At 40.6% G+C, this 11,224-nt stretch overlaps 1 non-coding gene across 1 annotated transcript; it reads left to right on the plus strand.

The window, feature by feature from the left end:
- Window positions 1-1,599: 1,599 nt before the first annotated feature.
- Window positions 1,600-1,707, plus strand: LOC148548502 (small nucleolar RNA R71). The gene has a single exon (XR_015897451.1). It is a non-coding gene; the product is annotated as a small nucleolar RNA R71 (small nucleolar RNA).
- The last annotated feature ends 9,517 nt before the right edge of the window (window positions 1,708-11,224 follow it).

Raw genomic sequence — 11,224 nt, forward strand, 5'->3', positions numbered from 1 at the left:
GTTGTGGCCTCCCAACATCAAACTTAGAGTTTGACTGTGGGGGCTCTGGTTGACTCTGCTTGGAGAGAAGCTTTTTCTGCTTCCTCTCCATGGTTGCAGAGGGAGATCCTTGAGTTTTAAACACAAGGGAGTCCTCATTCCATTGAAGGAATATTTCACCTCTGTCAACATCAATCACAGCTCTTGCTGTGGCCAGGAAAGGTCTTCCTAGGATGATGGATTCATCCTCTTCCTTTCCAGTATCCAGGACTTATGAAATCAGTAGGTATGTAAAGGCCCTCAACCTTTACTAATACATCTTCTACTTGTCCATAAGCCTGTTTTCTTGAGCTGTCTGCCATCTCTAGTGAGATTTTAGCAGCTTGCACCATAGATTCCCAGTTTCTCTATTACAGAGAGGGGCATGAGGTTTATTCCTGAACCAAGGTCACATAGAGCCTTAAAGATCATGGTGCCTATGGTACAGGGTATTATGAACTTTCCAGGATCCTGTCTCTTCTGAGGCAATGTCAGTTGATCCAGATTACTTAGTTCATTGATGAACAAGGGAGGTTCAACTTCCCAAGTATCAATGCCAAATAATTTGGCATTCAGCTTCATGATTGCACCAAGAAACTTGGCAGTTTGCTCTTCAGTAACATCCTCATTCTCTTCAGAAGAGGAGTACTCATCAGAGCTCATGAAGGGCATAAGGAGGTTCAATGGAATCTCTATGGTCTCTAGATGAGCCTCAGAGTCCTTTGGTTCCTCAGAGGGAAGCTCCTTATTGATCACTGGATGTCCCAGGAGGTCTTCCTCCTTGGGATTCACGTCCTCTCCTCTCCTCACAGGTTCGGCCATGGCGCTTATGTCAATGGCCTTGCACTCTCCTTTTGAATTCTCTTCTGTATTGCTTGGGAGAGTACTAGGAGGGATTTCAGTGATCCTTTTACTCAGCTGGCCCACTTGTGCTTCCAAATTTCTAATGGAAGACCTTGTTTCATTCATGAAACTTACAGTGGCCTTAGATAGATCAGAGACTAGATTTGCTAAATTAGAAGCATTTTGTTCAGAATTATCTGTCTGTTGCTGAGTGGATGATGGAAAAGGTTTGCTATTGCTAAACCTGTTTCTTCCACCATTATTAAAGCCTTGTTGAGGCTTTTGATCCTTCCATGAGAAATTTGGATGATTTCTCCATGATGAGTTATAGGTGTTTCCATAAGGTTCACCTAAGTAATTCACCTCTGCTATTGCAGGGTTCTCAGGATCATAAGCTTCTTCTTCAGGAGAAGCCTCTTGAGTACTGTTGGATGCAGCTTGCATTCCATTCAGACTCTGAGAAATCATATTGACTTGCTGAGTCAATATTTTATTCTGAGCCAATATGGCATTCAGAGTATCAACTTCAAGAACTCCCTTCTTCATAGGCATCCCATTGCTCACAGGATTCCTTTCAGAAGTGTACATGAACTGGTTATTAGCAACCATGTCAATGAGTTCTTGAGCTTCTGCAGGCGTTTTCTTTAGGTGAATGGATCCACCTGCAGAAGTGTCCAGTGACATCTTTGATAGCTCAGATAAACCATCATAGAATATATCCAGGATGGTCCATTCTGAAAGCATGTCAGAAGGACACTTTTTGGTCAACTGTTTGTATCTTTCCCAAGCTTCATAGAGGGATTCACCTTCTTTCTGTCTGAAGGTTTGAACATCAGCTCTAAGCTTGCTCAGCTTTTGAGGAGGAAAGTACTTGGCTAAGAAAGCCGTGACCAGCTTATCCCAAGAGTTCAGGCTGTCTTTGGGTTGAGAATCCAACCATAATCTAGCTCTGTCTCTTACAGCAAAAGGGAAAAGCATGAGCCTGTAGACTTCAGGATCTACTCCATTAGTCTTAACAGTATCACATATCTGCAAGAATTCAGTTAAGAACTGAAAAGGATCTTCAGATGAAAGTCCATGAAACTTGCAGTTCTGCTGCATCAGAGAAACTAATTGAGGTTTCAGCTCAAATTTGTTTGCTCCAATGGCAGGAATGGAGATGCTTCTTCCATGTAAATTGGAATTAGGTGCAGTGAAGTCACCAAGCATCTTCCTTATATTATTATTATTTTCGGCTGCCATCTCCTCTTCCTGTTCGAAAATTTCTGAAAGGTTATTTCTGGATTATTGTAATTTAGCTTCTCTTAATTTTTTTTTTCAGAGTCCTTTCAGGTTCTGGATCTGCTTCCACAAGAATGTTCTTATCCTTGCTCCTGCTCATATGACAAAGAAGAAGGCACAGAAAAATAATAATAATAATAGAGATCCTTTATACCACAGTATAGGGATCCCTGTGTGAGTAGAAGAAGAGGGGGAGACAAATAATGTAATATAATGGAAGAAACACAACTGTGAGGAGGCTAGAGATGTGAGATGAGATGTTAGGATATGAATGAATAAATAGAATAAGATGGGAGAGAGGGAATTTTCGAAAATATTTTTGAAAAAGAGTTAGTGATTTTCGAAAATGGTTTTTGAAAAATGTTAGTAATTTTCGAAAAATTTTTTTTTTTAAAATAAAAAATAAAAATAATTAGTTAATTAAAAAGAAATTTTTGAAAAAGAGGGAAGATATTTTCGAAAATTAGAGAGAGAGTGTTAGTTAGGTAGATTTGAAAAAGTTAAGAAACAAACAAAAAGTTAGTTAGTTAGTTGAAACAAATTTTGAAAACCAATTTTGAAAAGATAAGATGTTAGGAAGTTAGAAAAGATATTTTGAAAAGATATTTTTGAAAAAGATAAGATAAGAAGATATTTTTGAAAAGATATGATTGAAATTAGTTTTGAAAAAGATTTGATTTTTAAAATCACAATTAATGACTTGATTCATAAGAGATCACAAGATATGATTCTAGAACTCAAAAGTTTGAATCTTTCTTAACAAGCAAGTAACAAACTTCAAATTTTTGAATCAAAACATTAATTGATTATGTTATTTTCAAAAATTTGGTACAAAAATAAGAAAAAGATTTTTGAAAAATATTTTTGGAATTTTCGAAAATAACTAAGAATTTTGAAAAAGATTTGATTTTTGAAAAAGATTTTGAAAAAGATAAGATTTTCAAATTGAAAATTTGATTTGACTCATGAGAAACAATTTGATTTTAAAAATTTTTGAAAAAGTCAACTCAAATTTTCGAATTTGATGAGAGAAAAAGGGGAAGATATTTTTTTTGATTTTTTGAATTTTTATGAAAACATGAAAATTATGCAATGCATGAAATTTTTAGATCAAAACAATGAATGCATGCAAGAATGCTATGAATGTCAAGATGAACACCAAGAACACTATGAATGTCAAGATGAACACCAAGAACATATTTTTGAAAAATTTTTTAATGCAAAGAAAACATGCAAGACACCAAACTTAGAATTCTTTAATGCTTAGACACTAAGAATTCAAGAATGCATATGAAAAACAATAAAAGACACAAAACAAAAAATCATCAAGATCAAACAAGAAGACTTACCAAGAACAACTTGAAGATCATGAAGAACACTATTAATGCATGATATTTTCGAAAAAATGCAAGATGCATATGCAATTGACACCAAACTTATAACATGACTCAAGACTCAAACAAGAAACACAAAAAATATTTTTGATTTTTATGATTTTCTAATTTTTTTGTATTTTCTTTTAATTTTTTCAAAAATTATTGTGAAAAAATAAAAATAAGGATTCCAAAATTTTTAATATGAATTCCAGGAATCTTGCCATGTTAGTCTTAAAGCTCTAATCAAAGGGTCAGGCATGGCTTAATAGCCAGCCAAGCTTTAATCAAAATATGAGTGTAATTCAGACATGACAAGCCTAACATGCCCTATCCAAAAGAATTGGACATGACTTCACTGAGGTAATTAGTTGAAAGCCAATCCCAAAGCAGTTTGGGTATGGCTTTACGGCCAGATAGGCTTCAACATGCTTTATGAGACACTAGAATTCATTCTTAAAAATTTTGAAGCCATAGAATAATTTATTTTTGAAAGATTTTTGAAAATTTTTTTTTTTTGAAAATAAAATAAAAAGAAAATTACCTAATTTGAGCAACAAGATGAACCGTCAGTTGTCCAAACTCGAACAATCCCCGGCAACGGCGCCAAAAACTTGGTGCACGAAATTGTGATTACACATTCATAATTTGTCACAACCTCGATACAACTAACCAGCAAGTGCACTGGGTCGTCCAAGTAATACCTTACGTGAGTAAGGGTCGAATCCCACGGAGATTGTTGGTATGAAGCAAGCTATGATCACCTTGTAAATCTCAGTCAGGCAGATATAAATGGATAATGGTGTTTTCGAATAATAATTAATAAGATAGGGATAGAGGTACTTATGTAAATCATTGGTAGGAATTTCAGATAAGCGAATGGAGATACTTTCGTTCCTCTGAACCTCTGCTTTCCTGCTATCTTCATCCAATCAGTCTTACTCCTTTCCATGACTGGCTTTATGCAAGGGCATCACCGTTGTCAGTGGCTACATCCCCTCCTCTCAGTGAATAATATGCTCACGCACCCTGTCACGGCACGGCTATTCATCTGTCGGTTCTCGATCATGCTGGAATAGGATTCACCCTCCTTTTGCGTCTGTCACTAACGCCCAACAATCGCGAGTTTGAAGCTCGTTACAGTCATTCAATCATTGAATCCTACTCGGAATACCACAGACAAGGTTTAGACTTTCCGGATTCTCTTGAATGCCGCCATCATTCTAGCTTACGCCACGAAGATTCTGGTTAGGAGATCTAAGAGATATTCATTCTAGCTTGATTTCATGTAGAACGGAAGTGTTCGTCAGGCACGCGTTCATAAGGAAGAAGGATGATGAGCGTCACACATAATCATCACCTTCATCACGTTCTTGGGTGCGAATGGATATCTTAGAAGCGAAATAAGAAGAATTGAATAGAAAACAGTAGTACTTGCATTAATCTTTGAGGAACAGCAGAGCTCCACACCTTAATCTATGGAGTGTAGAAACTCTACCGTTGAAAATACATAAGTGAAAGGTCCAGGCATGGCCGAGATGGCCAGCCCCCTAAAACGTGATCAAAGGATCATAAGGTAATCCAAAGATGCCTAATACAATAGTAAGAGGTCCTATTTATAATAAACTAGCTACTAGAGTTTACATGAGTAAGTATTTGATGTATAAATCCACTTCCGGGGCCCACTTGGTGTGTGTTTGGGCTGAGCTTAAGTGTTGCACGTGCAGAGGCCAATTGTGGAGTTGAACGCCAGTTTTTGTGCCAGTTTGGGCGTTCAACTTTGGTTTTGGATCCTTTTCTGGCGCTGGACGCCAGATTTGGGTAGAAAGCTGGCGTTGAACGCCAGTTTACGTCGTCAATTCTTGGCCAAAGTATGGACTATTATATATTTCTGGAAAGCCCTGGATGTCTACTTTCCAACGCAATTGGAAGCGCGCCATTTCGAGTTCTGTAGCTCCAGAAAATCCACTTTGAGTGCAGGGAGGTCAGAATCCAACAGCATCAGCAGTCCTTTTTCAACCTCTGAATCTGATTTCTGCTCAAGTCCCTCAATTTCAGCCAGAAAATACCTGAAATCACAGAAAAACACACAAACTCATAGTAAAGTCCAGAAATGTGAATTTAACACAAAATCTATTAATAACATCCCTAAAAGTAACTAGATCCTACTAAAAACATACTAAAAACAATGTCAAAAAGCGTATAAATTATCCGCTCATCACGAGCCGTAATGGCCTCATCTTCGGCAGGCTCCTCCGGTTTTTTTTTTATGTTGTGCTGACCCTCGCTCTTTAATTGATGCTATCCCGAGGAGGACACCTAAAGGCGAGCCGTAATGGCCTCATCTTCGGCAGGCTCCTCTGGTTTTTTTTTGTTTTAGTTTTTTTTTTACGTTGTGCTGACCATCGTTCTTTAAATGACGCTATCCCCGAGGAGGACACCTAAAGGCAAGCCGTAATGGCCTCATCTTCGGCAGGCTACTCTGGATTTTTTTTATTACGTTGTGCTGACCCTCGCTCTTTAAATGACGCTATCCCGAGGAGGACACCTAAAGGTGAGCCGTAATGGCCACATCTTCGGCACGCTCCTCTGGTTTTTTTTGTTTTAGTTTTTTTTTTTTTTTACGTTGTGCTGACCTTCGTTCTTTAAATGACGCTATCACGAGGAGGACACCTAAAGGCTAGCCGTAATGGCCTCATCTTCGGCAGGCTCCTCTGGTTTTTTTTTCTGTTTTTTTGTTCTAGTTTTTTTTTTTACGTTGTGTTGACCCTCGCTCTTTAAATGACGCTATCCCGAGGAGGACACCTAAAGGCGAGCCATAATGGCCTCATCTTCGGCAGGCTACTCTGGATATTCTTTTTTTACGTTGTGCTGACACTCGCTCTTTAAATGACGCTATCCCGAGGAGGACACCTAAAGGCGAGCCGTAATGGCCTCATCTTCGGCAGGCTCCTCTGGTTTTTTTGGTTTTAGTTTTTTTTTTTTACGTTGTGCTGACCCTCGTTCTTTAAATGACGCTATCTCGAGGAGGACACCTAAAGGCAAGCCGTAATGGCCTCATCTTCGGCAGGCTACTCTGGATTTTTTTTTTTACGTTGTGCTGACCTTCGCTCTTTAAATGACGCTATCCCGAGGAGGACACCTAAAGGCGAGCCGTAATGGCCTCATCTTCGGTAGGCTACTCTGGATATTCTATTTTTACGTTGTGCTGACCCTCGCTCTTTAAATGACGCTATCCCGAGGAAGACACCTAAAGGCGAGCCGTAATGGCCTCATCTTCGACAGGCTCCTCTCGTTTTTTTTGTTTTAGTTTTTTTTTTTTTACGTTGTGCTAACCCTCGTTCTTTAAATGACGCTATCCCGAGGAGGACACCTAAAGGTGAGCCGTAATGGCCTCATCTTCGGCAGGTTCCTACGGTTTTTTTTTCGGTTTTTTTGTTCTAGTTTCTTTTTTTTACGTTGTGCTGACCCTCGTTCTTTAAATAATGCTATCCCGAAAGGACACCTAAAGGCGAGCCATAATGGCCTCATCTACGGCAGGTTCCTCCATTTTTTTCAGGTTTTTTTCCTGTTTTTTTTTTTTTTTTACATTGTGCTAACCCTCTTTCTTTAAATGACGCTATCCCGAGGAGGACGCCTAAAGGCGAGCCGTAATGGCCTCATCTTCGGCAGGCTCCTCCGGTTTTTTTTTTTACGTTGTGCTGACTCTCGTTCTTTAAATGACACTATCCCGAGGAGGACACCTAAAGGCAAGCCGTAATGGCCTCATCTTCGGCAGGCTACTCTGGATTTTTTTTTTTACGTTGTGCTGACCTTCGCTCTTTAAATGACGCTATCCCGAGGAGGACACCTAAAGGCAAGCCGTAATGGCCTCATCTTCGGTAGGCTACTCTGGATATTCTATTTTTACGTTGTGCTGACCCTCGCTCTTTAAATGACGCTATCCCGAGGAAGACACCTAAAGGCGAGCCGTAATGGCCTCATCTTCGACAGGCTCCTCTGATTTTTTTTGTTTTAGTTTTTTTTTTTTTACGTTGTGCTAACCCTCGTTCTTTAAATGACGCTATCCCGAGGAGGACACCTAAAGGTGAGCCGTAATGGCCTCATCTTCGGCAGGCTCCTACGGTTTTTTTTTTCGGTTTCTTTGTTCTAGTTTTTTTTTTTTACGTTGTGCTGACCCTCGTTCTTTAAATAATGCTATCCCGAAAGGACACCTAAAGGCGAGCCATAATGGCCTCATCTACGGCAGGTTCCTCCATTTTTTTTCAGGTTTTTTTTCTGTTTTTTTTTACATTGTGCTAACCCTCGTTCTTTAAATGACGCTATCCCGAGGAGGACGCCTAAAGGCGAGCCGTAATGGCCTCATCTTCGGCAGGCTCCTCCGGTTTTTTTTTTTACGTTGTGCTGACTCTCGTTCTTTAAATGACGCTATCCCGAGGAGGACACCTAAAGGGAAGCCGTAATGGCCTCATCTTCGGCAGGCTACTCTGGATTTTTTTACGTTGTGCTGACCCTCGCTCTTTAATTGACGCTATCCCGAGGAGGACACCTAAAGGCGAGCCGTAAAGGCCTCATCTTCGGCAGGCTCCTCTGGTTTTTTTTTGTTTTAGTTTTTTTTTTACGTTGTGCTGTCCCTCGTTCTTTAAATGATGCTATCCCCGAGGAGGACACCTAAAGGCAAGTCGTAATGGCCTCATCTTCGGCAGGCTACTCTGGATTTTTTTTTTTACGTTGTGCTGACCCTCGCTCTTTAAATGACGCTATCCCGAGGAGGACACCTAAAGGCGAGCCGTAATGGCGTCATCTTCGGCACGCTCCTCTGGTTTTCTTTGTTTTAGTTTTTTTTTTTTTACGTTGTGCTGACCTTCGTTCTTTAAATGACGCTATCACGAGGAGGACACCTAAAGGCTAGCCGTAATGGCCTCATCTTCGGCAGGCTTCTCTGGTTTTTTTTTCTGTTTTTTTGTTCTAGTTTTTTTTTTACGTTGTGCTGACCCTCGTTCTTTAAATGATGCTATCCCGAAGAGGACACCTAAAGGCGAGCCATAATGGCCTCATCTACGGCAGGTTCCTCCGAATTTTTTTTTCAGGTATTTTTCCAGTTTTTTTTTTTAACATTGTGCTTACCCTCGTTCTTTAATTGACGCTATCCCGAGGAAGACACCTAAATGCGAGCCGTAATGGCCTCATCTTCGGCAGGCTCCTCCGATTTTTTTTTTTAGTTGTGCTGACCCTCGTTCTTTGAATGACGCTATCCCGAGGAGGACACCTAAAGGCAAGCCGTAATGGCCTCATCTTCGGCAGGCTACTCTGGATTTTTTTTTTTTTACGTTGTTCTGACCCTCGCTCTTTAAATGACGCTACCCCGAGGAGGACACCTAAAGGCGAGCCATAATGGCCTCATCCTCGGCAGGCTTCTCTGGATATTCTTTTTTTACGTTGTGCTGACACTCGCTCTTTAAATGACGCTATCCCGAGGAGGACACCTAAAGGCGAGCCGTAATGGCCTCATCTTCGGCAGGCTCCTCTGGTTTTTTTTGTTTTAGTTTTTTTTTTTACGTTGTGCTGACCCTCGTTCTTTAAATGACGCTATCCCGAGGAGGACACCTAAAGGTAAGCCGTGATAGCCTCATCTTCGGCAGGCTCCTACATTTTTTTTTTTTGGTTTTTTTGTTCTAGTTTTTTTTTTTTTTACGTTTTGCTGACCCTCGTTCTTTAAATAATGCTATCCCGAAAAGGACACCTAAAGGCGAGCCATAATGGCCTCATCTATGGCAGGTTCCTCCGATTTTTTTTTCAGGTTTTTTTCCTATTTTTTTTTTTTACATTGTGCTGACCCTCGTTCTTTAAATGACGCTATCCCGAGGAGGACACCTAAAGGCGAGCCATAATGGCCTTATCTTCGGTAGGCTTCTCCAGTTTTTTTTTTTACGTTGTGCTGGCTCTCGTTCATTAAATGACGCTATCCCGAGGAGGACACCTAAAGGCAAGCCGTAATGGCCTCATCTTCGGCAGGCTACTCTGGATTTTTTTACGTTGTGCTGACCCTCGCTCTTTAATTGACGCTATCCCGAGGAGGACACCTAAAGGCGAGCCGTAATGGCCTCATCTTCGGCAGGCTCCTCTGGTTTTTTTTTTTGTTTTAGTTTTTTTTTACGTTGTGCTGACCCTCGTTCTTTTAATGACGCTATCCCGAGGAAGACACCTAAAGGCAAGCCGTAATGGCCTCATCTTCGGCAGGCTACTCTGGATTTTTTTTTTTACGTTGTGCTGACCCTCGCTCTTTAAATGACGCTATCCCGAGGAGGACAGCTAACGGCGAGCCGTAATGGCCTCATCTTCGATAGGCTACTCTGGATATTCTATTTTTACGTTGTGCTGACCCTCGCTCTTTAAATGACGCTATCCCGAGGAGGACACCTAAAGGCGAGCCGTAATGGCCTCATCTTCGACAGGCTCCTCTGGTTTTTTTTCTTTTAGTTTTTTTTTTACGTTGTGCTGACCCTCGTTCTTTAAATGACGCTATCCCGAGGAGGACACCTAAAGGTGAGCCGTAATGGCCTCATCTTCGGCAGGCTCCTACGGTTTTTTTTTTCGGTTATTTTGTTCTAGTTTTTTTTTTTTTTTTTACGTTGTGCTGACCCTCGTTCTTTAAATAATGCTATCCCGAAAAGGACACCTAAAGGCGAGCCATAATGGCCTCATCTACGGCAGGTTCCTCCATTTTTTTTTCAGGTTTTTTTCCTGTTTTTTTTTTTACATTGTGCTGACCCTCGTTTTTTAAATGACGCTATTCCGAGGAAGACACCTAAAGCCGAGCCGTAATGGCCTCATCTTCGGCAGGCTACTCTGGATTTTTTTACGTCGTGCTGACCCTCGCTCTTTAATTGACGCTATCCCGAGGAGGACACCTAAAGGGGAGCCGTAATGGCCTCATCTTCAGCACGCTCCTCTGGTTTTTTTTGTTTTAGTTTTTCTTTTTACGTTGTGCTGACCTTCGTTCTTTAAATGACGCTATCACGAGGAGGACACCTAAAGGCTAGCCGTAATGGCTTCATCTTCGGCAGGCTCCTCTGGTTTTTTTTTTCTGTTTTTTTGTTCTAGTTTTTTTTTTTTACGTTGTGCTGACCCTCGTTCTTTAAATGATGCTATCTCGAAGAGGACACCTAAAGGCGAGCCATAATGGCCACATCTACGGAAGGTTCCTCCGAATTTTTTTTTCAGGTATTTTTCCAGTTTTTTTTTTTTAACATTGTGCTTACCCTCGTTCTTTAAATGACGTTATCCCGAGGAGGACACCTAAAGGCGAGCCGTAATGGCCTCATCTTCGGCAGGCTCCTCCGATTTTTTTTTTTACGTTGTGCTGACCCTCGTTCTTTGAATGACGCTATCCCGAGGAGGTGATGACAAGTCATCCTAGCCCATTTTAGCTAGTCTTTTTCTTTAGTTTTCATTAGAATTATGCACTTTCTTGAGCTACAAGCAAGCTAATTGAGTAGATTTTCATGTTTCCCTTGATTGAACCAACCATATATGAATTCATGCCATTTCATGAGGTTTTGTGCTATATTTGTTGCATATTGTGGAAGATTGAATACCTCATGATTTTGAGCAAAGCTTTGATTAGTTTGGTTGATCAATGATAGGTGAAGAAGGCTTGGAGAAAGGTTGAAGCAAAGAGGAATGGCTAGAAGTGAAGAAAGGGATAA

Source organism: Arachis ipaensis, chromosome B8 (assembly GCF_059453495.1).
Source record: "Arachis ipaensis isolate K30076 ecotype BB chromosome B8, ASM5945349v1, whole genome shotgun sequence".
NCBI lineage: Eukaryota > Viridiplantae > Streptophyta > Magnoliopsida > Fabales > Fabaceae > Arachis > Arachis ipaensis.